The following is a 26758-nucleotide window of genomic DNA, read 5'->3' on the forward strand; positions in this document are numbered from 1 at the left end:
GGGCGCTTGGGTGGCTCAGTGGGTTAAGCCTCTGCTTTCAGCTCCGGTCATGATCCCAGGGCCCTGGGATCAAGCCCGAATCTGGCTCTCCGCTCAGCGGGGAGCCTGCTTCCCCCCTTCTCTCTGCCTGCCTCTCTGCCTGCTTGTGATCTTTCTCTCTGTCAGATAAATAAATAAGTAAAATCTTTAAAAAAAAAAAAAGTCAGAGACATGCATATGGCCTTTCTTTTGCATTTGTGATGAAGCAGTTTCACAGAAAAGGGGAATATGGATAATATTAAACTCCAAATATTTGTAATGCCACCATTTTCGTAAAGACGTTTCCAATGCCTGTAACACTTAATAGAGGAAATCAATTTATGAATATCAGATATGTGTTTATATGTACTGGGGTTTCTCATGTCACTTCAAGGTCCTCTCATCAGAAAGTTCTTCCTTGACCATGTTCTCTCCCTTTCCTTCCTAGCCTGGCACTTGTTCCGGGAATCCCCATCTTGGGGACTTTGTATATGCTGTGCCCTCTCTACTCTGCCCTTCCCCTCTCCAGCTTAGATGACCTTCGGTTGGGGTGTTAAGCAGGGAAATCCAGGATTAGTTCATTGTAGATGCGACAACAAGGAAGATGGAAAGATTCAGGGTAAGATTAGAGGACAAAATTATCAACAGATTAATCTTAGAAGTTTTCGGTGTCACAGCACACACTGCTTATTCTGCCGATCTGCCTTTTTTACCAGGAATTGCATCAAACGAAGAATGTCAGGCACAGTTAATAACAGGTTCTCTGAAATAATATATTCCCTTCTTCCCCAGACTATGTTTAAGTTGGGGATGCCTGGGTGGCTCAGTCAGTTAAGCATCTGCCTTCAGCTCAAGTCATGATCCCAGGTCCTGGGATCGAGTCCCACATCGGGTTCTCTGCTCAGTGGGAAACCAGCTTCTCCCTCTGCCTGCCATTCCCCCTGCTTGTACTCTCTCTCTGACAAATAAATAAATAAAATTTTCAAAAAAAAAAAAAAATAAATGTCACTGTTCAGTTCAAGTGCCAAGTCCAAGTTGGAGTGCCCTTCTGCTGACCTTGGTCATTTGTGTACAGGGAGAAGAATTGGGCCAAAGAAAGCAGGAAGAGCAAAAGTAGTAGTGTTATGGCTGGTAATTATCTACATACTAATATAAATTTGTAACTGAAGAAAACCTCACATTACTTAGCATTAATAAAGACATTGGGGTAGCCTGGAAGTAATAGAAAAGCTGAAAGAAAAGTTAAAAAAAAAAAAAAAAAAGAAGCAGCAGCAGCAGCCTGGAAAAAGAAAGGAACTACTTACTTTGAAATTCTTCCCTGAGGCTCTGGTTGCACTTCTATTGGCTAGGAGATCTTGGATAAATTCCCACCCTACTACCTCACACCCAACCATTCTGGGACTTGGTTTCCTCATCAGAAGATAATTATCACAATAACATCTAGCTGTGGTTATTGTGAAGATTAAGTGAATTAATCCATTTAGAACTGTGCTTGACACAGAGTAAAGGCTCACTGAAAGTTATTTGGTAATAATAATATGATACACCTTCTCAGCGTAGAAACTCTGTCTTATCGATTTTTGTGTTGGTAGAACTTGCCATAGAGCCTAGTATTGAGTATGGTGTGTAGTTGGTGCTCATTAAATGCTTGTTGTATAGGTGGTTGAATGAATTCTTTTAATCTAAAAGATGAAGAGATTTGATGACTCTGTTGATCCTTATAGATCTAGAGTCTCTAGATAAATAATTCTCTACTGAAGAGTGCTAGATATTTCAGAAAGATCAACAACTAAGGAAGGTCATGGTTATGTGGTCGGGTTTCATTTAATTGTACATTCTTTTATTTATCAGCCTATTTTTTATTCTGTCTTAAATACCTCAGGAATGAAATGAAAATGAAAAGGTGGGAAAAGATGGGAAGATAGAAATGAACAAGGGTTTTCAGACATGGTACCTTGATGATGCCCGTAGCAGTACCTCATGGTAAAACCATATGGGTGAAAGGTATATTTAGCTTTGAAATCCAAAGAGTTTTGGGGGACCAGCTTTTTAATGAAAGTTATGGCTGTAGCTCAGGACCTGGGAATAAAAATAACTAGGGAGAAGATTTAGATTCTTCGTAAAGAAGACATTTCAGAAATGGCAATCGTGACCTTATAAAAGGAATGAGTCATTGGAACTGTTAACCGAGGCCAAATAACCATGTGTCAAGAATGTTATTGATAGGATTTTTGTGTAACCAGAGAGACTGAGACCAAATAACCTCCATGGGGTGTTTCAACACTAAGATTTTAAAGGTGGGCAGATGAATCAGCTGATTTGGTTTTTAGTTCACTTAGAAAGTATGAGTTTGGGCAAGTCGTCCTCTCTGAATCTCCTCAGCCAGAAAACTGGGCTCTACCTGTCCTGAATGGATTAAAAAAAAAAAAAAAAAAAAGGAATTCATGTGCCATCTTGTTGTAACATGTTATAAAGGGGTGATTGCTTTTACTGCTTTTTTTTGGGTCATTTGCTATGCATTCATTGAGGGTTCTATTTACTGAAGATTGTACTCAGCATTGTGCTTTAATCAAATGCATGATTCTGTCTTCCTTAGGAACTTTTTTTTGTGGGGATTGTACTTATTCAAATAAAAAAGGAGACTTTGATATAAAAAACAGAAAGTGTTACTAAATAAAAATAAGTTTGTGTCTTCTTTCCATAGCAGATTTAAGGGAAGTTATGTTCCTGATAAAAACATAGCCTCCTAGGGTTATTTTAAGACATTTTTCTTCTTTTGGATTTTAGATCGTTGGAATTTAGTGGGTGACATTTATGAGCCTTTTTTCATGTTGATAAGGAGCAGATTCTCATCACAACTTTCTATAATTTGCTTTTTAACTTTGTAGAAACAGAGTCAGTCGTCTGTGATGGCCATGATGATTTACCTGCTTTTCAAGGACTATTCAATTAGCTTGGATTAATTTTGCTAGAGCAGTTAGTTTTTATCAGAAATTAATGACATTTTTATTCTGAAAACAAGTTCTTCCATTTTAATACACAGGATATGGTTGGCTGCCTTCACTGAGGCACTGGCACCTCTAGGAGAACAAAGCTTACTGCTCCAATTGATGTAATTTTGTCCTTCTTTCGGGAGTATGTGACCACAAACAGGAGGGAAAGAAAAGGATTGGAGAACTAACACTTTTTACGCACCTACCATGTACAAGAATGTTCATACTATTTTCACAGTGTTGGGGGTACGTAGCACATTGCTTCCATTATTTTGGTGATAAAATTAAAATTCTGAGAAGGTGATTAACATTCCAGTTAATCCCAATCCAATAAAATCCCAAGATTTTAAATTTGATAAGTCATGGTGATGAGATTTGGATTTAGATTTCTCTGATTCTAATGCCCAGTGCCTCTCCTTCTGCCATGGGTCTGTTCTAACCAGGATAAGTTCCAGAGATGTTGGGTTCTTGCCCCAAACATGAATGGGCAACACCCCTGTCCAACCACACACACACACACACACACACACACACACACACACACAAACACACACACGTTGTTACCAGCAATTATCTTCACCTTTCCTGTGGTGACTTTGAGAAAACGAGAAGAACCAAAAAGGTACACGTAGGCTGATTTGTTTCTACAAATGAGGTTTTGGGGTTTCTTATTATACCTTTTTATATATACCTTTGGGAAACTATACCAAACTATTTTATAATTTTTGAAGGAAATCAAGAAAATAGAAGGAATATTACTCTCTTTTGTAACCATCTGGCATCTTAAGATAGTAAAAGCAGGTAGCAGTTGTATGCACTTTTTGTTTTATATAAAGACATCTGAAAATGATATTGCAGAATATAAGCTGGTATTTTTAAAGTTGTTTTTTTTTTTTTTAAAGGCTTTGTTTATTTGAAAGAAAGAGAGAGAGCCCACAGCAGGGGGAGGGGCAGAAGGAGAGGGAGAAGCAGGCTCCCTGCCAAGCAACGAGCCCAATGAGGGGCTCGACTCCAAGACCCCAAAATCATGACCTGAGCCGAGGGCAGATGCCCAACTGACTGAGCCACCCAGGCACCTGGGTCTTTTTAAAGTTTTTGTATTATACATTAAACTTTTGAAGTTTTTATGGTTATACTTTAAATGGAGAGAGTGAAATACATTTGTAAACTCTGTTATTTTCCTTTATATCTGCAAAAGTCTTACTTTTTTCCCCAGACAAAAGCTTTAATGATTTTAAGTGAAAGAAGACATAACCCTTTTGTAGCTAGAGTTAGAATTGTGCTGAATGGGCTATTTCTACATTCTTTGCCCTAGTTGAAATTGCTACACAAGATGTAAACTGTGTATATCTCATTCCTGGCTCTGACCTCAAGGCCTAATTTATACTCAATTACTGTATTTGCCAGGATACGTATTGGAATTTATTGATTTTTACATACCTGTCTCTCGTACTGGTCTGAGAACAATTTGAAGCCAGGAACTTATTCATTTTTTAGATCTCTAGAGCCCAAGATGTATTAAGTCTTTAATAAATGTTTGTTGATTGACTGCATTATAATTGGATATACTGCATATAATAAGTGGATATAATAAGTGGATAATAAGTGGATGACTTATTCATCCACTCCATCTCCCAAATGGAAGTTGGTCTTGACTAAAGGAAGTGCTCTTGGCTTTGGAACTAGCACAGAATAGGTGAAGTTCAAAGTCTCTACCTCTCCTGTGACTGAGATATGCCAGTCTGCATATGACACATGAACTATACCTTTTTTTCTTCTTTTTTTAAAAATTGGGCTATAATGGACATATAACACTGTGAAGTTCAAGGTGTACCATGTGTCAATTTGATACATATATATTTTGCAATATGATTATAGCCACTGTTAGCATGTCCTTTCTTTGAAATAATCATTATCCTCCCTGAGATGGGGCACCTGGGTGCCTCAGTTGATTGAGCAGCCCACTCTGGATTTTGGCTCAGGTCACGATCTCAGGGTTCGGGAATCTAGCCCTGCGCCAGGCTCCAAATTATCTAGGAGTCTAAATTCCCTCTCTCCTTTTCCCAGCTCAGTCCTTCTCTTCTCTCTCTTTCTCAAATAAATAATAAATAAATAAATCTTTAATTCTTCCCTGAGGTTAAAACCTTGCCTTCCTTTGAAGACAACACTTTAGCAAACTTCTCTACTGGGAGTCACGCCTTCTTTCATTTCTCCAGATTCATAGAGGCTGATATCAAGCCTGCAGACTTCCTCATACACCCCTTGGACACTTCTAGACCAGCGCTACCTGTAGAACTATAACACTGGCATTCGTATGTAATTTTAAATGTTCTGTTGGCCACATTAAAAAAAGTAAAAAGAAATAGATGAAATTAATTTTAATTATACATTTTATTTAGTCTAATACATCCAAAAGTTACCATTTTAACATGTAGCTAACTAAACATTTTCCCCCTGGAGAGAGAGAAAGCACGCATGTCTGACAGAGAGGTGCTTGTGCACACAAGTAGGGGGTGGGGCAGAGGGACAGGGAGAGAGAGAATCCCAAGCAGGCTCCATGCCCAGTGCAGAGCTTCATGTGGGGCTCGATCCAAGGACCCTGAGATCACAATCTGAGCTGAAATCAAGAGTTGGATGTTTAAGTCACTGAGCTACACAGGCCACCCCCAACATAAACATTTTTAATGATATGTGTTACTTTTCTTGTTCCAAGTCTGGCATTCATTTTACACTTATACAGCACCTCTCAATTCAGACAGGGCACATTTCAAGTGCTTACGAGCTTCTTGTGTCTAGTGGCTACTGTATTGTGCAGTTTAAACTATTGTTCCCTTGAAATTTCTCAATATTTCAGAGCCTTTGTTTTATACCATCTGTTTCCCATAACCTTTTCTGGGACCAAGAAGATAATTTCTTACTTTTCAGAGTTGTAGTAGAATCAGTTGCTGTATCATTTCCCCATTTCTTTCCCTATTGCCACCTTTGTAGATTCTAATATCTATGATCTTACTCTCTCTCTCAGTGTCTTATGTCACTTCCTCTTCACTCATCATCATTTCCATTCTTTGATCCTTATCATCCTCCAAATCTCTTAACCTCCAAAGCTCCTCTCTCTGGCCACAGTTCCTAGCATTCTGTTATTACCTGTTGCCATACCCTTGCTCCTAGTCATTCCAAACTGCGGAAGTAATTTCAATTATTTCAGGTATGAGCGTATGGATTGCGTTATTAAACTGCTGTGCCTACCTGATCTCAATAAAGCTGATGTTTGATTCATTTGTGAAATATTTATTAATATTCACTTCAAGTCATTTGTTTGTCATGCAGTTTTTTAGATATTCAGTATAAAGCTGTGGACAAACAGTAGAGGTCCTTGCCCTCATGGAGCTTCCATTCTACTGAAGAAATAGATGAAAAATAAGGCTTTGTCCTCTCTTTGCCACATCTGCTGCAAAAATGAAAACCATTCTCATCAGTCAGATGGTTGACATGCCCCCAAATGTCGACATCACTCAGAAGGGATGCACCATTACCGTGAAGGGCCCCAGAGGAACTCTGCAGATGGACTTCTGTCATATCAATATAGAACTCAGTCTCCTTGGAAAGAAAGAGAAGAGTCTCCGAGGTGACAAATGGGGGGAAACAGAAAAGAACTGACTACTGTTTGCACTGTCTTACAGTCACGTATAGAACACCATCAAGGGTGTTACACTGGTTATCTGTTGCAAGATGACGTCTGCGTGTGCGCACTTCCCCAGCAGTGTTGTTATTCAGAATGGTTCTCTTGTTGAAATCCGAAATTTCTTGGGAAGAAAAATACAAAAATACGTCCGCAGGGTTTGGATGAGGCCAGATGTTGCTTGTTCAGTATCTCAGGCCCAGAAAGATAAGTTAATTCTTGAAGGAAATCTATCAAACTCAGCTGCTTTGATTCAGCAAGCCACAACAGTTAAAATCAAGGACATCAGAAAATTTGGGGATGGTATCTGTGTTACTGAAAAAGGAACAATTCAACAGGCTGACGAGTAAGATCTAAGTTGTCCAGCTATAGAAACAGCAAGATGCCGGATGATTTTTCAGATTTATTTGTGATGTTTTAAAGATGCAATAAAAGCTGGAGTGATATGAGAAGAAAGAAAAAGCCATTGTCATATATAATATGTTAGCTAATGATGTCACGCAGTGAGATAAAGCAGAGAAGGGAGTGGCCGAGTGTCATGGATGGGTGTTGAAATTATAGATCGCGTGGCCAGTGAGGGTGAGCAGAAACACGACGTCTGTGCAGGAAAGCATTGGAGAAAGTTAGCAGTAAGACATGCAGGTATCTGGGAGTGGGATGTTTGGGTAGAGGGAACAGCAAATACAAAGGCCTTAAACCTACCTGTAAGCCATTGCTGCTTAGAGGAGCCTATGGATGAAGATCATTCATAGGAAAACGTGATCATTGGCTTCTGCAGATTGAGACCTACTAGGAGCAGCATAGAGATGGGAAATGGCAGAAGCTACTGAGTCCAACCTCTCTCATTTACTGACGGGAGCATTGACAGTCAGATCAGTTCTGTGGCTTGCTCAAGATCACAGGGCTGTTAAATAGCAAGTTTGATTCTGGACCCAGGTCCCCTGAACACCAGGCCTGGCATTTGGTCATTCCTGCTGAATCAACATGGCGGTCCTGTGGTCTCCATAGTAGAACAGTTTGATATTGCAATACATTCGTGATGCTGACCATCCCAAGGAGATTCCCCAGCTTAAGGGCCAAATTCCCCACAAGGCTGCCCTTGCTTTTGAGGCCAGCTACAGTCGTGGGGGTCCCCAGGCCACTGGCACTTCTGTCCAGCTGGCGACAAAGTCAGGGTATCTTCAATCACCTCAAATTCGATAATTCACTAGAACAGCCCACAGAAAACAGGAAGGCATTATGCCTACAGTTATATTTTTGTTATAAAGGATACAAATCAGAACTAGCCAAATGAAAATACATACAGGGCAAGGTCTGGAAGTGTCTTGGACTCAAAACTTTCATGTGCTCTCCCTTTGGAATCAGGACACCTTGCCCTCCAGACACATCGATGTGGTCAGGAAGCTCCTCAGAGCCTTGGCTCCAAGTCCCAACCCTCTCATCACTTGGTTGGTCTTTCTAGCACCACTGGCACCTCTCCTGCAGTGGGCCTGGGGCCCTCCGGAGCCGCTTCATTAACATAAACTCTGATGTGGTCCAAGGACCTACTGTGAATAACAAAGACATTGCTGTCTCTCAATTCCGAATTTAGAAACTTGGCTGCAGGAACCTGGGACAGAGACCAGACACATGCTTTATAATACAACAGACAGAAATATGAAAATAATTTGGCCTCTGAATCTTTCCACGCTGTAGCCGGCTCAGAGATAAGAAGGAAGCAGTAACTGCGGGGAGAAACATCCTGACTCTGAGGGGGATATCCACAATCAAAGCTGAAGTTCATCTCTTTGTTAGAGGGGCATAAAGTCATGGTAAATGAAAATGTGTTTAGCTCATCTCTTTCGTCTGGGCCTCCTCTGGAGAACAGGGCATGTAGATGGATTTAAATTGCTCAGGATAAAGTTGATGTCACCTACTCCTTGGCTTGAGGGTGTTGGCAATTCCCCTTTCATTACCTCATAGGTGAAGGAAGTCTTTGCTAATGAAGTTCTTTCTGGTGTCTCCTGGGCAGAGAGTGAATCTCATAACAAATATTTGTTCAGTTGCTTACTGTGTTTCCTCTATCAACTTCCATGATCCCTGTAGGATTTTTCAAGTTTAAACAAGCGTTCAACTAGTGTTTAATATCTAGTTAGAACAAAAAGCTACATAAACAGGCGGCTTGTATTGAAAAAGAAGGAAAACATTATAAATTTTACTCACTGAAAGCTACTGAATTGTTTTCCCTGCTCTTCTTCTACACCGACAGTAAAACTTTATTGCAAATTATAAAAAGAAGAAGAAAAACATTAGATGGCGGGAAGAAACATTCCTTGGTGTAGGGGGAGCTTGGTAATTTGTCACTTGCTATTTTTACTATAAAAATGTATCGAAGGTTCACTTGGTGAACACAGTTTTTTTTGTTTTGTTTTTGGTATCTGTCATGTGCAGGGCACTGTGTGAGGCACCGGTCCCCAAACATGACCAGAACCCTGTTGCCCCTTTCAAGTCTCCTGCCAGATGATTATGATACGGTGTACATTGAGTGAGTGGAATTCTTTCTTCTGTATCATGCAAGTAGAGAAGCGGAGAGCTGAAAGGCCTCCAGGGAGCAGACATGCAAAGGTCAGAGAAAGTTTCCTGGAGGAGGTAGTGCCTGAACTAAGTATGAAAGGATGAGTAAGTGCTCTGCCTGCCAGAGTGTGGCCGATGCTTGGTGAACAAAGGCCTTGGAGGGGAGATGGAACTGCAGTGGAGACTCAGAAACAATGCTGTGAACTAGAGACTGAGCTGTGAGAAATGACCTGGAAAGGTGACAAGTGATCACATCGTATGCTGCAGTAAGTAGATCTTGGACATCTTTTAGTCCAAGGGCAAGAAAGTACCATTCCGATCAAGGTGCTGTTTCATGAGAAGGCAAGCTCAATGAGGACATACTCATTCACCTTGGGACAGGGAGTAAGGCTGCTGGGAGAAGTTTGGTGGGGTCAAGAATGGAGAAAGACTGTTGAATGAAATGGCTGTTGAAGGCAAGAAGGTCTGCAAAGGAATAAAGTGCCGTAAGGAGAAAAACAAGCCCAAGGAATATGATGGGAATCTGCTAAGATTTAGTCCTGGGCTATTGTTGAATACAGTTGCTCAGTGACATGTATAGACCCCTGACACTATTCAAATATTTACAGAATTAAGAAGGAAAGCGGAGTTCGCTTTGATGAATAAATATTGCCCCAATGATATATCCATCCATGGAAATGTGAGATTTGAGAGGTCAGAGATGTCACTTTCTTCATTTCATCTCATTATGATTTCCTCGGAGCCTATGACGGTGGCTGGTACATAGGAGGGCCCCAATTAATTTTTGTTGAATGCACCAAATATACAGAAACTAAGATGTATACCCTGATGAAACTGTGTGGAGGAAGAAGCAAATAACAGATATTATGTGTTTAATATGATAAGTGAATTTTAAAATCAACAAAATGGCAAGCTGAGCTGAGCTCTCCTACGACTAGAGTTATGTTGGGGGAAAATGTCAGCAGTCATTTCCATATAACATAAGACAATTTATTTTTAGTTTAATTACACACAGTGATCTCATCTTTTATTGTAGATTTCTCTGGGGAATTAACATGTTGATGATTCCAAACCCTTGTGAAGCTCCTCTGGGAAGAGCTACTATCTCAGTCAGGCCTTGATATTGGAAAAGCGCTACCCACCTCCGTTTTTATTGACTATTTAAGACAAAGGTTAGGTCAGTTCACCAAAAACTTATTTGCTTTGGAAACTTATGTTCAGCCAACAAGTCCAGTGTCCAGAAGGAAAATTAGACTAAAGGCTAAAAGATCCCACATGTAGGGAAGATTATTAATAAAAATGAAAGTTGCTGCCTATAGGAATAATAATCACCCCTTGCTAGGCTCACTGCCCCTAAACCACACAGGTAATCTATGAGTCTTTCTCTTCGAGTTCAGCCCCTTGAGCTAACGTCTTGGGTGTTGTGTCTTTAGTATGTGTAATCTTTATTCTTCTGCTCAGTTGACTAAGATTCAGTTCAGTGTCCAGCTAAGGGACCTATTTGCTTAAGTCTCAGAACCTGGTATATAGGGGTCCTCAATAAGTACTTGTTTGAGTGACTCCTTCCCCCACTTTTTTTAAAGATTTTATTTATTTGTTTGACACAGAGAGAGAGATCACAAATAGGCAGAGAGAGAGAGGGGGAAGCGGGCTCTCTGTTCAGCAGGGAGCCCGATGTGGGACTCAATCCCAGGACCCTGAGATCATGACCTGAGCAGAAGGCAGAGGCTTTAACCCACTGAGCCATCCAGGTACCCCCCTTTCTTTTAAGAGTGAGAGGGAGGGAGGGAGAGATGGGAGGTGGAGAGGGAGAGAGATAATGTTAAGCAGGCTCCATGCCCAGAGCAGAGCCTGATGTGGGACTTGATCTCACAACCCTGAGATCATGACCTGAGACAAAATCAAGAGTCAGATGCTTAAAAGACCGAGCTATGCAAGTGGCTCTGAGTGAATCTCTTTAAAAGTTGAAGTATTTAAGCAGTTGCTGGATGATTTTGATGATTCATTTCTAGGGTGGGAATTAATTCTTAGAGTGGTAGAGTTTCTAATTTCATCTCTTTCTCAAATGACTAGTGAAGTAAAAACAATTAAAGATGGTTAGACTGATGGGGTGTATGTCTGCTGGTTTTGCTTTTGTTACTCCTGGATGGATAGAATCCTTGTGAGGCTCTCTTTGTAGTTGTAGATTTTAACTGAGATATATAATACTTCTCGTTCTTGGCTTCCACTACCTTTACCAGATTTGCCTGTGGCCAAGAGCCTTTATGTTTTCACTTAGTCTTGCTAGGTTGTGGTTGAGAAGAATAGCTTTTTGATGTTTTCAGACTGTAATATATGAAAGGAAATATTAAATGACCTTTCTTTATCTATAAAAATACATATATTTTCTTTTCCAGTAATCTTCATAGTCAATGGATTTAATAATGTCTAGGTAGCAAACTATACAAATTCACTGTTTTATTTAGTTATAAGTAGCCTTCAGAATTTGGCACATAACCTATAGTTGATATTGGGGTCATGTAACAATTTAAAAAATATTAAAAAGAATCTGAAAATTCCATGATGATTTAGCAGATTTAAGGAAAAAATTTTGGGACGCAGTGTTAGAAAACTCATGGAGCCTTCGTCACTGGTATTTTATCTAATATTCTCTGATTTCTCATTTCTGGGATTGAATTCTCCCCCTCATTCTTCTGTGCCCTTTTATTTAAAAAAGGATGTGCATAATGGTTATGCTCATTATTTTCGAAACCTGACATAGTCTTCCTAAATTCAAAAAAGGAAATTATGACAATTACTTTTACTTACAGATTTAAATAGTTCTTTGAGATTTTAGCATCTCTCCTAAAATATTAAAATCGATGACTACTCCCTATTACTCCCCTGGATTTCACTGTCAGTCTTCCTCTACAATAAGCCCTGGTTTTCATCATTCTACTCATTGCTTAATCACCTGCCAGAGTGATGTTCTTTGTTATCCTTCTGAAAATTTCAAGGACATCAGGAACCTCCTAATTGTGCAATATTCATTCTTTTTCTTGATGGAATCGTTGACGTTGTTGGTCACCCCTCTGCAGTATTTCAACGTTCCCTTCGCCTCAAATCATCTCTGCGACATGATATACTGTTTAGCACTTGTACTGCTTCTTCTTTCTCTCTCTTCCTCGGTCCTTCAATTTAGCAGTATTTAAGGGTTCCTGATCCCTTGCCTTTTCCTTTGTTTCCCTTAAGAGACTTTAATTCTGTTCCCTCTACTTTCAATGTCCACTTGAAGGCAATGAATTCAGGAAACAACAGAACAGAATATAGCATAGAGGGGGTTGGGGAAGGAATGCATCGCATTTTAGGAATTCCTTTACACTGTGCATGCTGGTGGTTGTGGTTTTTCCTAAGCTTCTGAGCTCTACCATTTGACAGAGCTGGGAGAAGATCCACCATCCACTAGAGCTGCTCTGAATTAGCCTAGATTCTTAGAGCCAAGATAGATCTGACACATCCATCTTCCCTTTGCTTTACATCTGGGATTAGACCTGCTCCCTGGCAGGCAATGAGTAGGGCCAAGAGCTCTCTGAATTACCTATATGGTCAATACAGTATCTGGATAGAACTTCCCCTCCTTCTAGGTTGAAAACAGAGGGACCTCTAGGTCTATAGCCCATGACATAACTGTGCAGACTACAGGAAAGAAGCATCCAGCTGAAGGATCAGAGGAAGAGAGTACTTTTGAATATGACTTATTACAGGAAATGCCTACTATTTTGAATAACTTAGGTATCCTACGTTGGCTACAAAGAGGCAGAATCTCAATGAAAGAGCATAAAGCTCAGAGGAAATAATGCTTTGAGGTGAAAGAGAGCCTGGATGACATGAGCAAAAGATAACAAGGGAGAAAAAAACCCACAAATGATATGGAGAAATTAAAATTTACTTTGGAGTATTTAAGGAACAGAATTGACATAAGGGAAAATATAGCCAATCACAAGAAGGATAACCTTACAATGGTCTTCTAGAACATGGAGAAAAAGTGCACTGAGATGAGAAAGGCAAATGAGCAGGTGACTGAAGGCAAGGACTGGGTTCAGAGGTCCACCCTACATTAGGATCTGGGAATACAAATGTGCATAGGACAGGTTTCCTGTCCTCAGTGTCCTCACAAGCAAGTCAGGAAATAGACCTAGGGGGGGCTTCCTGAAAGATGTATGATTTGAGTTGTTCTTAGAATGGATAATACTTGAGCAGGCAAGTGTGAAGGAGGAAAGGCATCTAGGAGAGTGGCAGCTTGGGTAAAGGTAGAGAGGTAGGAGAGCATAGGGTATTCATTTATTGTTAAACAATATCTTTCAGACATCTTCCGTGTGTGAACCCCCACTTGTGGTGAGAGCAATGAACAAGACAAAAAAGGTCTGGTCATCTGTGGAGTTTATATTCAAGAGGGAGGAAACCAAACAATGTACAAAGAAACAAATATATCAATAAGATGATTTCATATAGTGATATAGTCTATGAAGGAACCAAATCAGATTGATAAGGTAGAGCTTAACTCGTGGTGGGAGATAGGGTGGCTATGGAAAGCCTCTGCTCTCCAGTGGTAACATTTGAGCTGAGACAGGAATGCTGGGATGGAACCATCCATACAGAGAGTTGAAGAGCCTTCTAGAAGAAAGACATAGCAAATGCAAAGGCACTGGAGCAAGCCTTGTTCAGGAAATGATGAATTTGATTAGAATTGTAGCTGGGTTGTTCTTATTTTCATACAAGGATTGGAAGAAGCATTTGGAAAGATTACTGGTCTTGAGAATTAGAATGAGTTTGATTCTGTTCTTAGATCTGCCAATAACTATCTTCAGAACTTTGGGCAACTTATTTAACCTGTCTTGATCTCAGTTCTCTGCTCTGTGACATGAGGGGAATGGTCAGTAGCTATATGCTTACATTTGGGTAAACATACCATCTACCCCTGGAGATACACAGTGGTGTGTCAGGTCAACCCATAACCGCAGTATAGACACTTGGCAACTTTCTGGGCTATTAATTTCACTAAGAGTCAGGGGGAAATTATATATAAATAATATTATGCACTAAAACACAAAATTCCCTTGCATTTTTAAGATTAAAATATCAAATGTCAAGGATACTTCATGTTTTTGACAGGCCACTCTATTTCTGTCCTCATAATGAATTTCATTGGAAAAGTTTAGAAAGCATTAATCTAGACACTGAACAATTCTGTTATCCACTATCCTTTTAGAAGTTCTTCATCATTGGGTTATTTATTGTTAACCTCTTTTCCTCTATGACTGAGTGAAAATCCAATGTAGATTGTTTCCTACGGCTTTTAAGGGAACTCCTTTCAACTCAGAGAAGGAACTTTAAAACCAAAGTATTTCTAAGAGTTCTGGAGGGCAATAAATACCAAGTTTGGAGAGAGGGAAAAGCATCTCATAAATTATTTGTTGTAAATATTGTTTTTACTTCACAGCAATTTCACAGATGCTTCACTTCCCACCTGGGTCTCAGAAGACCCAGTCCTTATGATTGGAATTTACATTTTAAAATATCATGTATTCAAAAGCATATTTTCTTCTCTCGTGGTTTGGGGTTCAACCAGTAGCTTTCAGAAGATCGATCGTGTCAGGATATTTTTAATTCTGAGTAGCAGATAACCCTGCTTAAACTGGCATAAGCAATAAGCAGAGATATGATCACACATAACTGGCAGCCAGAAGTTGAGTAGTCCCCACTCCATCTTTCTAGGATCTCAGCTCTGCTCTCTTCCATGTGTCTCCTTTTTTCTCAAGCTGGCTTCCACCGCTGTCCCAAGATAATCACCAATTCTGGTAGCAGTTGTCCCGAATCGGGCTGAAAGAAAGGGCTTGTTCTCCAGCCATTGACTGAAAATTCTTTCTTCCAGTATGATTGGTTAACCTAGGTCATGTGACCACCCCTGAGCCATGAATACCAAGGCTAATGAGATGAGCATATAGGCTGTCTGGACTTAGCCTTGGATCTTGGGATCCCTTGAGGTCCCTTGAGAACAATGGCTGTCCTGAGAGGGCAAAATCCTGACCTAAGTTGTGGCTCCATTAGAGAAGAGGAAGGAGGAGGATAGATACTGGGTGACGACCATTCCTATAAGGTAGGAGTCTATAGAAATGACGAAAGATCTTTTAGTAAGCACTTCTATTTGTTCTTGACTGGTAGCAGCCAAGTTCTAAGGAGCCGGTTTCCTTCTTGTGAGCAGAAAAAGAACGGGACTGAAATGTTTCATTTAGAAAATATTTACTGGGTTTGTACTGTGCTTTAAGAACTGAAATCCATAAGGTAGTCACATAACACTTAATAATAGTGACAGGAATGGCCAAGAGCACAGGGACATGTCTTACTGATCTTATTTGCCTTTAATCAGTATCTGCTCCAGGATAAGCTCTGTGAGAGTGGGAACTTTCCTACTGCTTTTCTCCCTGTGCTCTCCAACCCCTAACATGCTGCTTGACATACACTGAACATGCTGCACATATTTATTGAAATAATGTTTATCGGAGCCAAAATCATTAGTGATTTCTGAAAAGATAATGCAATAATAGAGCACGTACAACAGAAGCTCAGTCGCATGCTTGAAGGGGTGGAAGGTTCTGTAAGGTAAGAAGTCTGAGGAGGGAAATTAATTCTTCCCCCCTTGGAGGGTGTTAGCATGTAATGGAGGTCTTTGGATGCCAGTGAAGCTCTGAGACATTGACACAATGGAACAAGTTGGGTGATGTCTATGTGGAAGGAAGCTTTCTACTTGACAAGACTATTTAGCACAACACCTGACACATAGTTCATACTCAATAAATAAATAAATAATGAATGAAAGAATGGTGAGCCTTCTAATTAGATTTGGGAAAATATTATGATTAGATTAAATAGTTAAATGTTCATATAGTTAAATGTGCCTTCATGCATTTATTTTTTTCTTTGCTTATAGTGGTGTGATTTGTAGTAATATTAGCTTTGTAATTTTAATGGAATGCTGTATTTCTGACGGAAAACGGTAGCTCAGTGAAATGTGCTTTGACTCTTTGACTCGGTATTCCACATCAAACAAAAGTCTGATTATTTGGAGCACAGGTGCATAGATTTTCCACCCAACCAAATTGCCTTCTTAGGGTCTGACAGCAAATAACCTCAGCGCCTACCCCCCAAGAATGCAAACTGATGTCTGAAGTTGTGAAGGATAGTTTGCTGGCATATTTGGAAAAGTCTGGAAAGGCCATCTAATTCAGCTGTCCCATTTTGTAGATGGAAAACCTGAGCTTAGCCAAGCAGGGTGATGGCCCGCTATTTCAGGGCTGGGTCAGTGGTAGAGGTAGAAATCGAACTCGGGTTTCTCAGCTGAACTGCTCTAGTGTGGCCGAGAGAGGAACTAAGGGGTAATTGAGAGCAGCAGGCTTATTTTTGAGTGTTTGATTTTCTGCAGTAGCTGGCTTCGAGCTATGGGGGTCTTGCAAGTCCTGAATAGACCTTTCTTTTGCTAATGGACCATTTGGAATAGGATAGAAAAAAAATAAAGTAACAGTCTCCTTAGGTGGTGGAGAACATTATTACATGTAAAAGACTGCAGTTATTATCAGAGGAACTGGTAACATTGACTGTAAAACACTGAGAAATTTCAACAAAAACTCCTCAGTGACTCCTTCTGAAGAACATTGCGAGGTAATGATTTTGCTAACATTGAGAAAGGAGCCATTCCTTTGAGAATGCTGTTTTCCTTCCCATGTATGAGGAGAATCTGTCAATTCGCACCTTCTCATTATTCTTATATTAACATGTCTAATAAACTTAGCCTATTAATTTATCATAATTCATACTTTCACGCTATTTCTCCTTATCATTCAGAAAATTTCTTGTAACAGACTGCAATGTGTATGGTGTTTTGGATACCTTCCGGGTTTAGAAATTCTGACATTCTGTATTTTCCACCTTCTGACTTCAGACAAATGAAAACAGACTGTGTGTTCATTCACTCTTCTGTATAATGTAAGAGGGGTATTGTACTATGCTTCTCATACTTGAGAATGTATTTTTACTTCCTTTTGTCTTTTTTTAAAAAAAAAAGATTTTATTTATTCATTTGAGAGGGAGGAAGAGAGAGAGAGAGATAGAGGGAGAGCAAGCCAGGAAATGAGCAGGGGGAGGGAGAAGCAGACTCCCTGCTGAGCAGGGAGTCGGAGGGACCCCATCCCAGGACCCCGGGAACATGATCTGAGCCCAAGGCAGGCGCTTAACTGACTGAGCCACCCAGGCGCCTCTCCTTTTGTCTTTTTCAACAGACTTTTTTTTTTTTTTAAGATTTTATTTATTTATTTGACAGACAGAGATCACAAGTAGGCAGAGTGGCAGGCAGAGAGAGAGAAAGGGAAGCAGACCCCCTGCCGAGCAGAGAGCCTGACGCGCGACTCGATCCCAGGACCCTGAGACCATGACCCGAGCCAAAGGCAGTGGCCTAACCCACTGAGCCACCCAGGCGCCCCTCAACAGACTTTTTATAATCTGGTTACCACTGCTGGCCTGACTCAAGAAAGGTTTGGGTCCTTTGCTTGCTGCTTGGCCATCTGCGCTAACCCCGTCTCATTATTACTCCTGCATACTGTTTCACTTGTAGGCACCAGTGTGTATGCAGAGATCTTTACTTAGCTATTAAAAAAAATGTCTCTGACTTAGATATTTAAAAATTCTTTTGGCACTGTTTCTTTACTCATCTTTTAGTCCTGTGGGCTTATTTCCTTATTTCCTCTTCCTATGAATCTCATCTGCCCCATGCTGCCCCAAATCTCAACTGCCCAAAATCTGTTAGAAAAGCGAGTCTCATCATTTTTTTAAAAGTACAATGTCACTAATAACATAATTATTTTCATATTTTGAATGAAAATATTTCTTATCTTGCGTATTAATTTTTATCTGGTTATTCTTATGAACTAAGCTTCTGTTTTGTGATACTGCCCAATGTTCTCTCAATTAGTTGGTCCAATACAAGATCACTGTTAAAATCAGCCCAATTCATTTCATAGCAAGTTTTTTGTCTGTATGTGTGCGTATTTTGCCCAGAGAAGAGAAAAGGAATTTAGAGAATGTGGGTATGTTATCTCTACCTGCAACATGGGCTCAATTTATTTTTCAGAGATTTTCACTAGATTTTAAATGGAATTTGTTTAATGTATAGCACATTCAGCAAAAATATGTTACGTGCCTGCTGTGTGTCAGGCTCTTTGCGTTGTGGTGACTGTGACATACTTGGGGTAGACTTAATTACATTAAGAACTAGCAATGTTTCTCCATGTCTTCTACGTTCCTGGCATTGTGTTAAAGTATGTTAAATGTTTATCTCATTTAATTAACTTTCAAAAGCTCATGAGTTGCAGATACAATAATCATTCCCATTTTCTAGATAAGGAATTGAAACCTAGGGTCAGGGATCTGCCCAACATTTCTCAGCAAGTATCTGAGATTCCAGCCAGGTCTTTCTCAATCCAGACCCGAGCTTTTAACCTGTATGGACTCACAAAAACGCAAGGAGGGTTGAGGATTTGATAGAGGGAACAGTGATGGCCCTTACCTGATGATTTCTACTTTTTATCCTGAAGTATCTTAAAAAGTAAGATCTGCTGAGTATTGAGTAGTATGAGGAAGAGGATAGGGGTTTGTGGAGAGCTGGAGACATTTGGCAGAACTCTCATTGAGTAGGAGGGTTAGGGGATGGTGGACACTGAGCTGGAATAGTAGGCATTCCCCAGGAGTCAGCTGATGCTGTGGCCCATGATTTAGTGGTACAATCAATGTGGCAAATAATGTACAGTGTTGCAAGACACATTTTTAAAAAGGAAGTCAAACAATCTAATAGTTATTTGTATCAGTTAGGGTTCATTTCAGTTGCTAGTAATAGAAATCTGAAACTCTCTAGGCTTTTAAGACACAGGTTCATTTTTCTTTCATGCAAAATAAATCTTAAGGTAGGTAGTCAAGGGCTTGTATGATATCTCTACAGTCATCAGTGGCTCAGCTGTTTCTTTTGCACCACTCTTCCCAGGCCAGGCTTTCTATCTCATCTTCACAAAATAACTGCTGGAGTTCCAGCCATCATGCCCATATTCGAGATGGGAGAAGGACAAAGGCTGTCAGCTGAGTCAGATCCTTTGTAGCATTCTCCCAGAAAGCCTGTCAATGACTTGTGCTCAAATCTTTAGATACTCTTAAATGCAGGGGAGTCTGAAAATTACAGTGTTTATTTATTTGTTTTTTTGTTGTTGTTCATTTGTTTGTTTTAAGCCCAGGCACATAGCTGCCTATACAGTATGGGGACCTGCTTTTAAAGAAAATAAAATAAAACTGGATATTAAATAGACAGTGCAGTCTCTGCAACACCTTTCTATACCTGAAGCTTCTGTTGTACCCTTATATTTGAAATCTAAGATGAAAATTAGACATCAGATGAGTACGTTGTGGAATTCTCTCCCAAGGTTAGAATGTAAATAACCACCACTGTTTTATACTTTAAGATGACTTAAGAACATGGAAATCATGATTTTAAAAGGGGGGAAGGCAAAAAAAAAAAAAAAAGAAAAAAAGACACTTCCTCCTTTTTCCCCCCAGGGCAAGGCTTGCATCATGTAAATTGTTTTGGGTTGCCGGTGTGTTCTAGAGGCAGGAAGTTGGATATATTAAAAAAGTGTTTACTGCTGATTGTTCTGTGTATTTATTAATTGGTTTTCTTCATTCTTTCCCAAAGAGATTTCACAGTAGTTGGTTCTTCTTATAAACAGTTGGTTTCTAAATGAAATATAAATCAGCTACATCCTCTTTAAAAAGATAAAGTCGAAGGAACATTTTTGAAACAAACACGATTTGTTTCATATTAATAACTTTCTGTATTTCTGTTCTTGGAAGCAGCGAAGCTTTTTCCTAATTCTCTTTCTTTTCGGATGGTAAGCAAGTGGAGAAATTAGCTGGAGCTACTTGATGGTAACAAAGTGAAGAGATTCAAGATGGCCTGAAATTATAAGGATCTGGAGAAGAGGAAATTTCAGAGCTTAGCAAAAGATAATACCTTCAAATCTATAGAATTGATTTCTTTCAACATTTAAGTGTCTCCAGATCAAGCTTCCAGTTTCATTGGGTGGTTTTAAACAGATTCAGATTAATAATTTGTATTTTCATCAACCAGTTCTTTGCTGGTTGATGTTTGCCTCAGTGTCTTGCCCCTAGAGTACAAATGAGTGAAGGTACAAATGAGGTACCTGTAGGGTGGTCTACAGTGTGCTGGGCTGATTAGCCGGGGTCTGCAGCGCAGGGATGGGAGGGTATAGTGGGTGGGAAAGGTGAGTTCAGCTGGGAATTAGAAATAAAGAGCAGGGTGAAGGAATCGTTCAGGAGGCTGGCTGGAAGGTAGCTCAGATGCCTTCAGGTGATCCAGATGGTTGTTTCTGTTATTATGTATTGATAAGTTAGTACTTAGGAGCCAGGAGCAATCTCCTTTCTCAGGACCTTGTGTGGAATTTGCATGGGGCTTTGAGCAGTTGACACACCCTGGGTTTATGAAGAAGAGTTTCCTTGGATATTTCATTTGTGTCCCAGGATGGCATATCAGGTCAGAGACTATCACAGCATTTTCTTTGCTGTTATAAAAGTTGTCTGAGCTGAAAGGCTTCTGAGCACATCTATTATTTCCCTCTGGGTGGGGAGTGATGTCGAATGATGGGTAACAAAAGCTCACGTATCACCTGTCTTTACCGGTAACATCAGGGCCTCTCATTTCCTAGGAGTGCAACTTTAATTTCCTGTCATCTGGATACCTGTATTCAGAGGGTGGGTTGTCCCATCCCAAGTGAAAGAGAGTGACAGGAGGCATTCTCTCCTCATGTTACAGTTTGCCAGAAAGGTACTCAGAAGTCCTTTTATGCCTTACCCCAAATGAATGGATTTCACTGTGGCACTTTCATTATTTGGTGGTGAAATAGGTGTGCTGGGGAGGTAGAGACTTGTTACATTCAAAATCAGTGGGACTCTTAGCAGGGCAGCAGATAAGGTCTTCATGGTAAGGTGATAACGTGTGAAGAGGAGTTGAATGGATCAGAATGTCCAGAAGTTAATGCTTAAATAAAGAAAAGAAGAGGAAGAAGTTGAATAGAGATCCTCCAGGGTTATGAAATTCTAAGGAAAGCATTTTGTGGTCTGGGCCTGATTAAGGCTCATCATGTCTACTAGCAAGTAAAATATGTATAAATTGCATAACTTCTTTTTTTTTCTGGAATCATGGACATATGACTAGGAATGGTAAGTGCCAGGGAGGTGATTCTGAACTAGACTCTAAAATGTCTTCCTAGTCCCTGTGTTTCTTCCATCATTTCCCTGATGATACTTTCCACTCTGGACAACTTTTCTTGGTACCTTTGAGAGTCACTGGGTAGTGCTGAGTGCTCATTTGAGCTTTGGGGACACAGATGTAATATGTGCTTTGTCATTGTGAGTGTGGCTTTTTGTTGTTGTTTGTTCAAAATACATTCAGCTGCTTGGGGGGGATAGAGAGAAGGCACATGTTTGGGCAAAATCAAGTGGTCACTGCTTTTGAGGAAGAAGGATAGAATGAGTGCAAAGGAATGGTTGCAGTAGTATCTGTGAGACATGAAGCTGAGTAAGCAGGAGGTTGAAGGTAGGACGGAGAGGAAAAGTAAAGCTTGACATATTCCATGAGTATAGTTGGGAGAGAATGCTGCCCAACAATGTGGGGCAAGGGAGATTTTAATATTTAGTACAAGTTAGTCAAACTCTGACATTTTTCGTAGTTTGTTTTTTTTTTCTTGCCTTATCCTAATTATTAATAACCTTTAAGGGTTTTATGATTCAAATTGATTTATAATTACCACAGTTAGATGAATCAACAACCTCTTCTTTCTATAAATGTTCTTGATATACCTATAAAATATCATCTCCTTTGTATCTATATATTGATAATTGTTAGCTTTTCTAGTATTTCTAGGTAATCTGCATTTCTTGGTCAACTTATGTATTATATTCAGTATGCAGATAAATATTCCCACCTAGAAGTATTTTAGCTTCACCAAGGTAAAAACTTACTTAAGGTAAAGTTTTTGTATATAAGACCTAAAAGAGAATCTGTAATATCTTCTTCTTTTGTTTTTGTTTTTAAGATTTTAATTTATTTATTTGACAGAGAGACAGAGAGCACAAGTAGGCAGAGGGAGAGGGGGAAGCAGGCTCCCCACTGAGCAGAGAGCCCAATGTGGGACTCAATTCCAGGACTCTGGGATCATGACTTTAGCCAAAGGCAGAGGCTTAACTGACTGAGCCACCCAGATGCCCGATATCTTTTTAACACATTGACAGCTCTTTTGTTTATTCACATGTCTACTGTATTATTTTAGTGGACAGGTGAGTCAACATTATACACTGTGACACATATTTCTTCACTTCCTGTCTCTCATTGGAATGGATAATTGAGGTAAATATTTGGGTACAATTCAAGCCCAAAACCAAATTCTTGCTTTATTTCACTGGTGTCATTGAGGTGCCTCCCTTTATATCATTAGGAAACAGACAACAGTCTATTATGTAAGCTAAAATAAAAGAATGATGTAATGATAAGTGCAAACAAGTTCCTGTGTAGTCTGGAAAAGAAAAAAGGAATTGCAGAGAAAAAATTTATAATTTTTCTCCAGGACTGCCCAGAGGACAAATGTTCTGATTGTTAATGAGTCATCTTGCTCTGTATCCAAAAGTATCCCCAAGGTAGAGAAGGGTAGCTCATTGAACTACACCATTCGGATTCCCTAAGGAGTATCACAATCTTTGCTCTCTTCTGTTGTCACCAAGCCAGCTGTCAGCTGCTAAGTTTGCTTAGAATGTGAACATCCTCCCTCCTGCCACCTCAGTCCTCAGCCCCCAGGAAGGACACATTCCATACAGACATGTCCCTAGTTCTTGATGTCAAATCATCCACTTAAAGAATTAATAATTTAGATTTAAATAGGTTTCTTTTTCTTTAGATTATTGTGAATCCATTATATCTGTTATAGCCTTGGAGAACCAAATAAAACTATTTTTCTGAAACTGCAGAAAAGTCAGATGCTAAATTTCGGTGATGACAAAGGCGCTGCCCCCTGTGAGCCTGCAGCTTCTGGTCTTACCCATTTCCGAACCACCCATGATGGATGTTCAATATCGTGCATTATTTTTTCATAAATGTTTTAAGGTTATTCCGAAAACCTTGAAGAAAATTTAAATTAGATTCTGTGACATTTGTTTTAATTTATTCATGTATTCTTACTTTTCATTTTACATTTTTATAAAACATCTTTACCTTGTAGCATTAATGACATTCTGGGATTTTGGAAGAGAAATTGCCAAATGAAGACTGATATTTGAATTGAGGGTTAACATTTTCTTTTAGTTTATCTTGGTGATAGCACTCTTTTATTGGGAAATATGCAACTCTTGCAAAATATGATAAAGAAAGGATCATTTTTCTGAACGTTTGAAAATGAATATCTGATCATTTTTCTGAATAAGAGAACTTATTCCTGTTGATGAGGTTTTTCTGAATAATTTAGAATTTAATTGTTGTTTGGAAACATATTAACCCTCTAAACCCCTGAACTTTGAGAGAAAGGGAAAGTACAGAATAAAAGGGAGTACATTTGGCAATATCATTGATTGATGTGATGGCTAATTTTATTTGACTGAGCCATGGGGTGCCCAGGTATTTGACCAAGTATTATTCTGGATGTTTCTGTGAGGATGTTTTGGATGAGATTAATATTTAAATCAAAGTAAAGCAGGTTGCCTTTCCTGTTGTGGGTGGGCCTCAATCAAATAACTTGAAGACCTGAATAAAACAAAAAGGCTCCCTCCGAAAAGAAAGAGGGAGCCCTTTGCACTTAACTGCCCCCCCCCCCCCTTTTTGAGAGAGAGTGTACTCATGGGCAGAGTTGAAGGGGTGAGACAGAAGAAAAGCAAGAGAGAGAATCTTAAGTAGGCACTGTGCCCTGCACAGAGCCAGACATGGGCTTAATCTGACAACTCTAAGATTATGATCTGAGCTGAAATCAAGAGTGCCACCCAGGCACTTTCCACTTGTCTGCCTTTGAAGTGGGACATCAACTTTTTCCTGCCTTGGACTCAAACAGAAACTTCAGCTATCAGGTCTTGAGCCTGCTGGCCTTTGGACTGGAACTATACCATCAGCTCTACTGGTTCTCAGGCTTTGGGACTTGGACTAGAACTATACCATTGGCTCTCCTGGGTTTCAGCTTTCCCAACCCACCCTGCAGATCTTGGGAATTGTCAGCTTCCATATTTGTGTGCGCTACTTCCTTATAATAAATATTTTTCTCTTGGGACTTCTGGGGGAGATGGCAGAGTAGGAGGATCCTGAGCTCACTTTGTCCCATAGATGCAACCTGATAACACCCACATCAGTGTAAATAGCCTAGAAAATGACCTGAAGACTGGCAGAACAGACTCCACAGCTAAATGTAGAGAAGAGGCCCTACTGAAGAGGGTGGGAAGGGAAGACGTGGCTGGGAGCCAAATGAATCTGCAGGAGTAGCCTTGGGAGGGAAGGACCAGCTGGCATCCTCTAGCTGAAATCAATAAAACATGCAGTGATGGAAAGTCCAAAAAAAGAAAAAGAAAGAAAGAAAGAAAAGAAAATGGAGAGGGAGAGGAGGAGATCACACCCCAGCACATGGGACCCACGCAGGAAAGATGAATCCCTATAACATTTAGCTTTGAAAACCACTGGGGCCTAATCATCAGTGGGGCTTAACACCTGGAACTTTAAAAATCAGAGGGCTGGGCTCTGGGAGAACCCAGAAGGTGAGTCCTTGCCTTTGAAGAGATAGCACAACAAACAGTGGGATACAACATAGAAGCAGCAGTTTGAAAAACACCTGGGGTATACGGGAAGGAGATTTATACACTAATCTCAGAGCATGTGCTGGAGGGGCAGGGATCTTTGAGACACCTCTCCAAGAACAAAAGGGTTGGCAGGTACCACTTCCCTCCCCTGACCCCAGCCTAGATACATGGACACCTGTGGGAACCAGCTCAGCATTAAGACTCTACCCAATTCATTAACAGCAAGCCCTTCCCTCAAGCACTTCTGTGGATTTGCCCCCTCCCACCTGGCCAGCCTCAGCAAGAGTTTTCCCAGGCATGGCTACAAGTCCCCTCTCAAAGTGGACTGGCATGGACCTTGCTGGCACCCTGGCCCCACATTCTATGGACCTGCCTCCTCCAGTATGGCCTTGGCTAAAGCCCATCCAAAGCAGTGCCACCAGCCTGGCAGTGTGCAGCAGCCCCAACAAGGTCCAGTACCACTCCAAAGTAACTCCTGCTCTGGAGGGAGAGGAAGATGCTCATACAGACCAGTCTGGCTGCGGCTCCAGCAGTGGGCTAAGGGCAGACATTGGGTCTGACTGCAGAGGCTGCCCACAGATGAAAGCTTTTCAGGAGACAACCCAGGGAAGGCACCCTGCAGTTCAGTGCTACTACATCCCTGACAAACACTTGTTCTGACTCAGCTCAAGCCCAAGGTTGGCCCTGAACTGACCCACTAACAACACAGGGACCAAACCCTGCCCACAGTAGGTAAAAAGAAGCATCGCAGATTACTGGACAGAAGGAAAACATGACTGTGGAACGGTAGTAGTTCATAGGCAACACACATAGGTGACACCCCTGAAGGTAAACAGGGAACATTGCACTGCAGGGCACTATAGGACTTCTTCTTCAGAAGGCCACTCCTTTTAAGAGCAGGAGATGTAGCTGACTTTCCTAACACGTAGAAACAGACACAGAGAGTGAGACAAAATGAGGAGTCAGATGAATATGTCCCAAATGAAGAAATGGGATAAAATCACAGCAGGAGAGCTAAATGAAATGGAGATAAGTAATATGCCCTATAGAGAATTTAAAGTAATGATCAGAAAGATATTCACTGGACTTGAGAAAAGGATGACCTCAGTGAGACATCAATGAGGAGACAGAAAACATAAAAAAGAACCAATTAGAGATGAAGACCTCAATAACTGAAATTTAAAATATGCTAGATGGGAATAAATAGTAAACTAGAGGAAGTGGAAGAATAGATCAGTGATCTGGAAGACAGAATAGTGTAAAGCAATCAAACCGAACAGGAGAGAGAAGTAATAATGATAATAATAATAATAATGGGTGAAAATAAGCTAAGGGAACTCAGCAACACTATCAAATGTAAGAACATTCATGTTGTAAGGATGCTGCGAGAAGAGAAAGAAAAGGCAGAACATTTATTTGAAGAAATAATAGCTGAAAAGTTTTTGAAGCTCGATAGGAGACAGAAATCCATATCCAGAAGGCACAGAGAGCCCCCAGCAAAATCAACAAAAGCAGATCCATATCAGACACATATAGGAATTAAAATACAAAAATGTAGTGATAAAGAGGATTTTAAAAGCCCCAAGAAGAAAACTGTTATATA

The 26758-nt window shown here is 40.2% G+C and overlaps 1 protein-coding gene and 1 pseudogene across 5 annotated transcripts in view; both read left to right on the forward strand.

Moving 5' to 3' along the window:
- Nucleotides 1-26758, forward strand: part of GRIP1 (glutamate receptor interacting protein 1) — a 672623-nt gene that overhangs the window by 132333 nt on the left and 513532 nt on the right. The gene's annotated exons all lie outside the window — the stretch shown is intronic.
- On the forward strand, nt 6468-7040 carry LOC132020572 (large ribosomal subunit protein uL6-like; annotated as a pseudogene).

Source organism: Mustela nigripes, chromosome 6 (assembly GCF_022355385.1).
Source record: "Mustela nigripes isolate SB6536 chromosome 6, MUSNIG.SB6536, whole genome shotgun sequence".
Lineage (NCBI taxonomy): Eukaryota > Metazoa > Chordata > Mammalia > Carnivora > Mustelidae > Mustela > Mustela nigripes.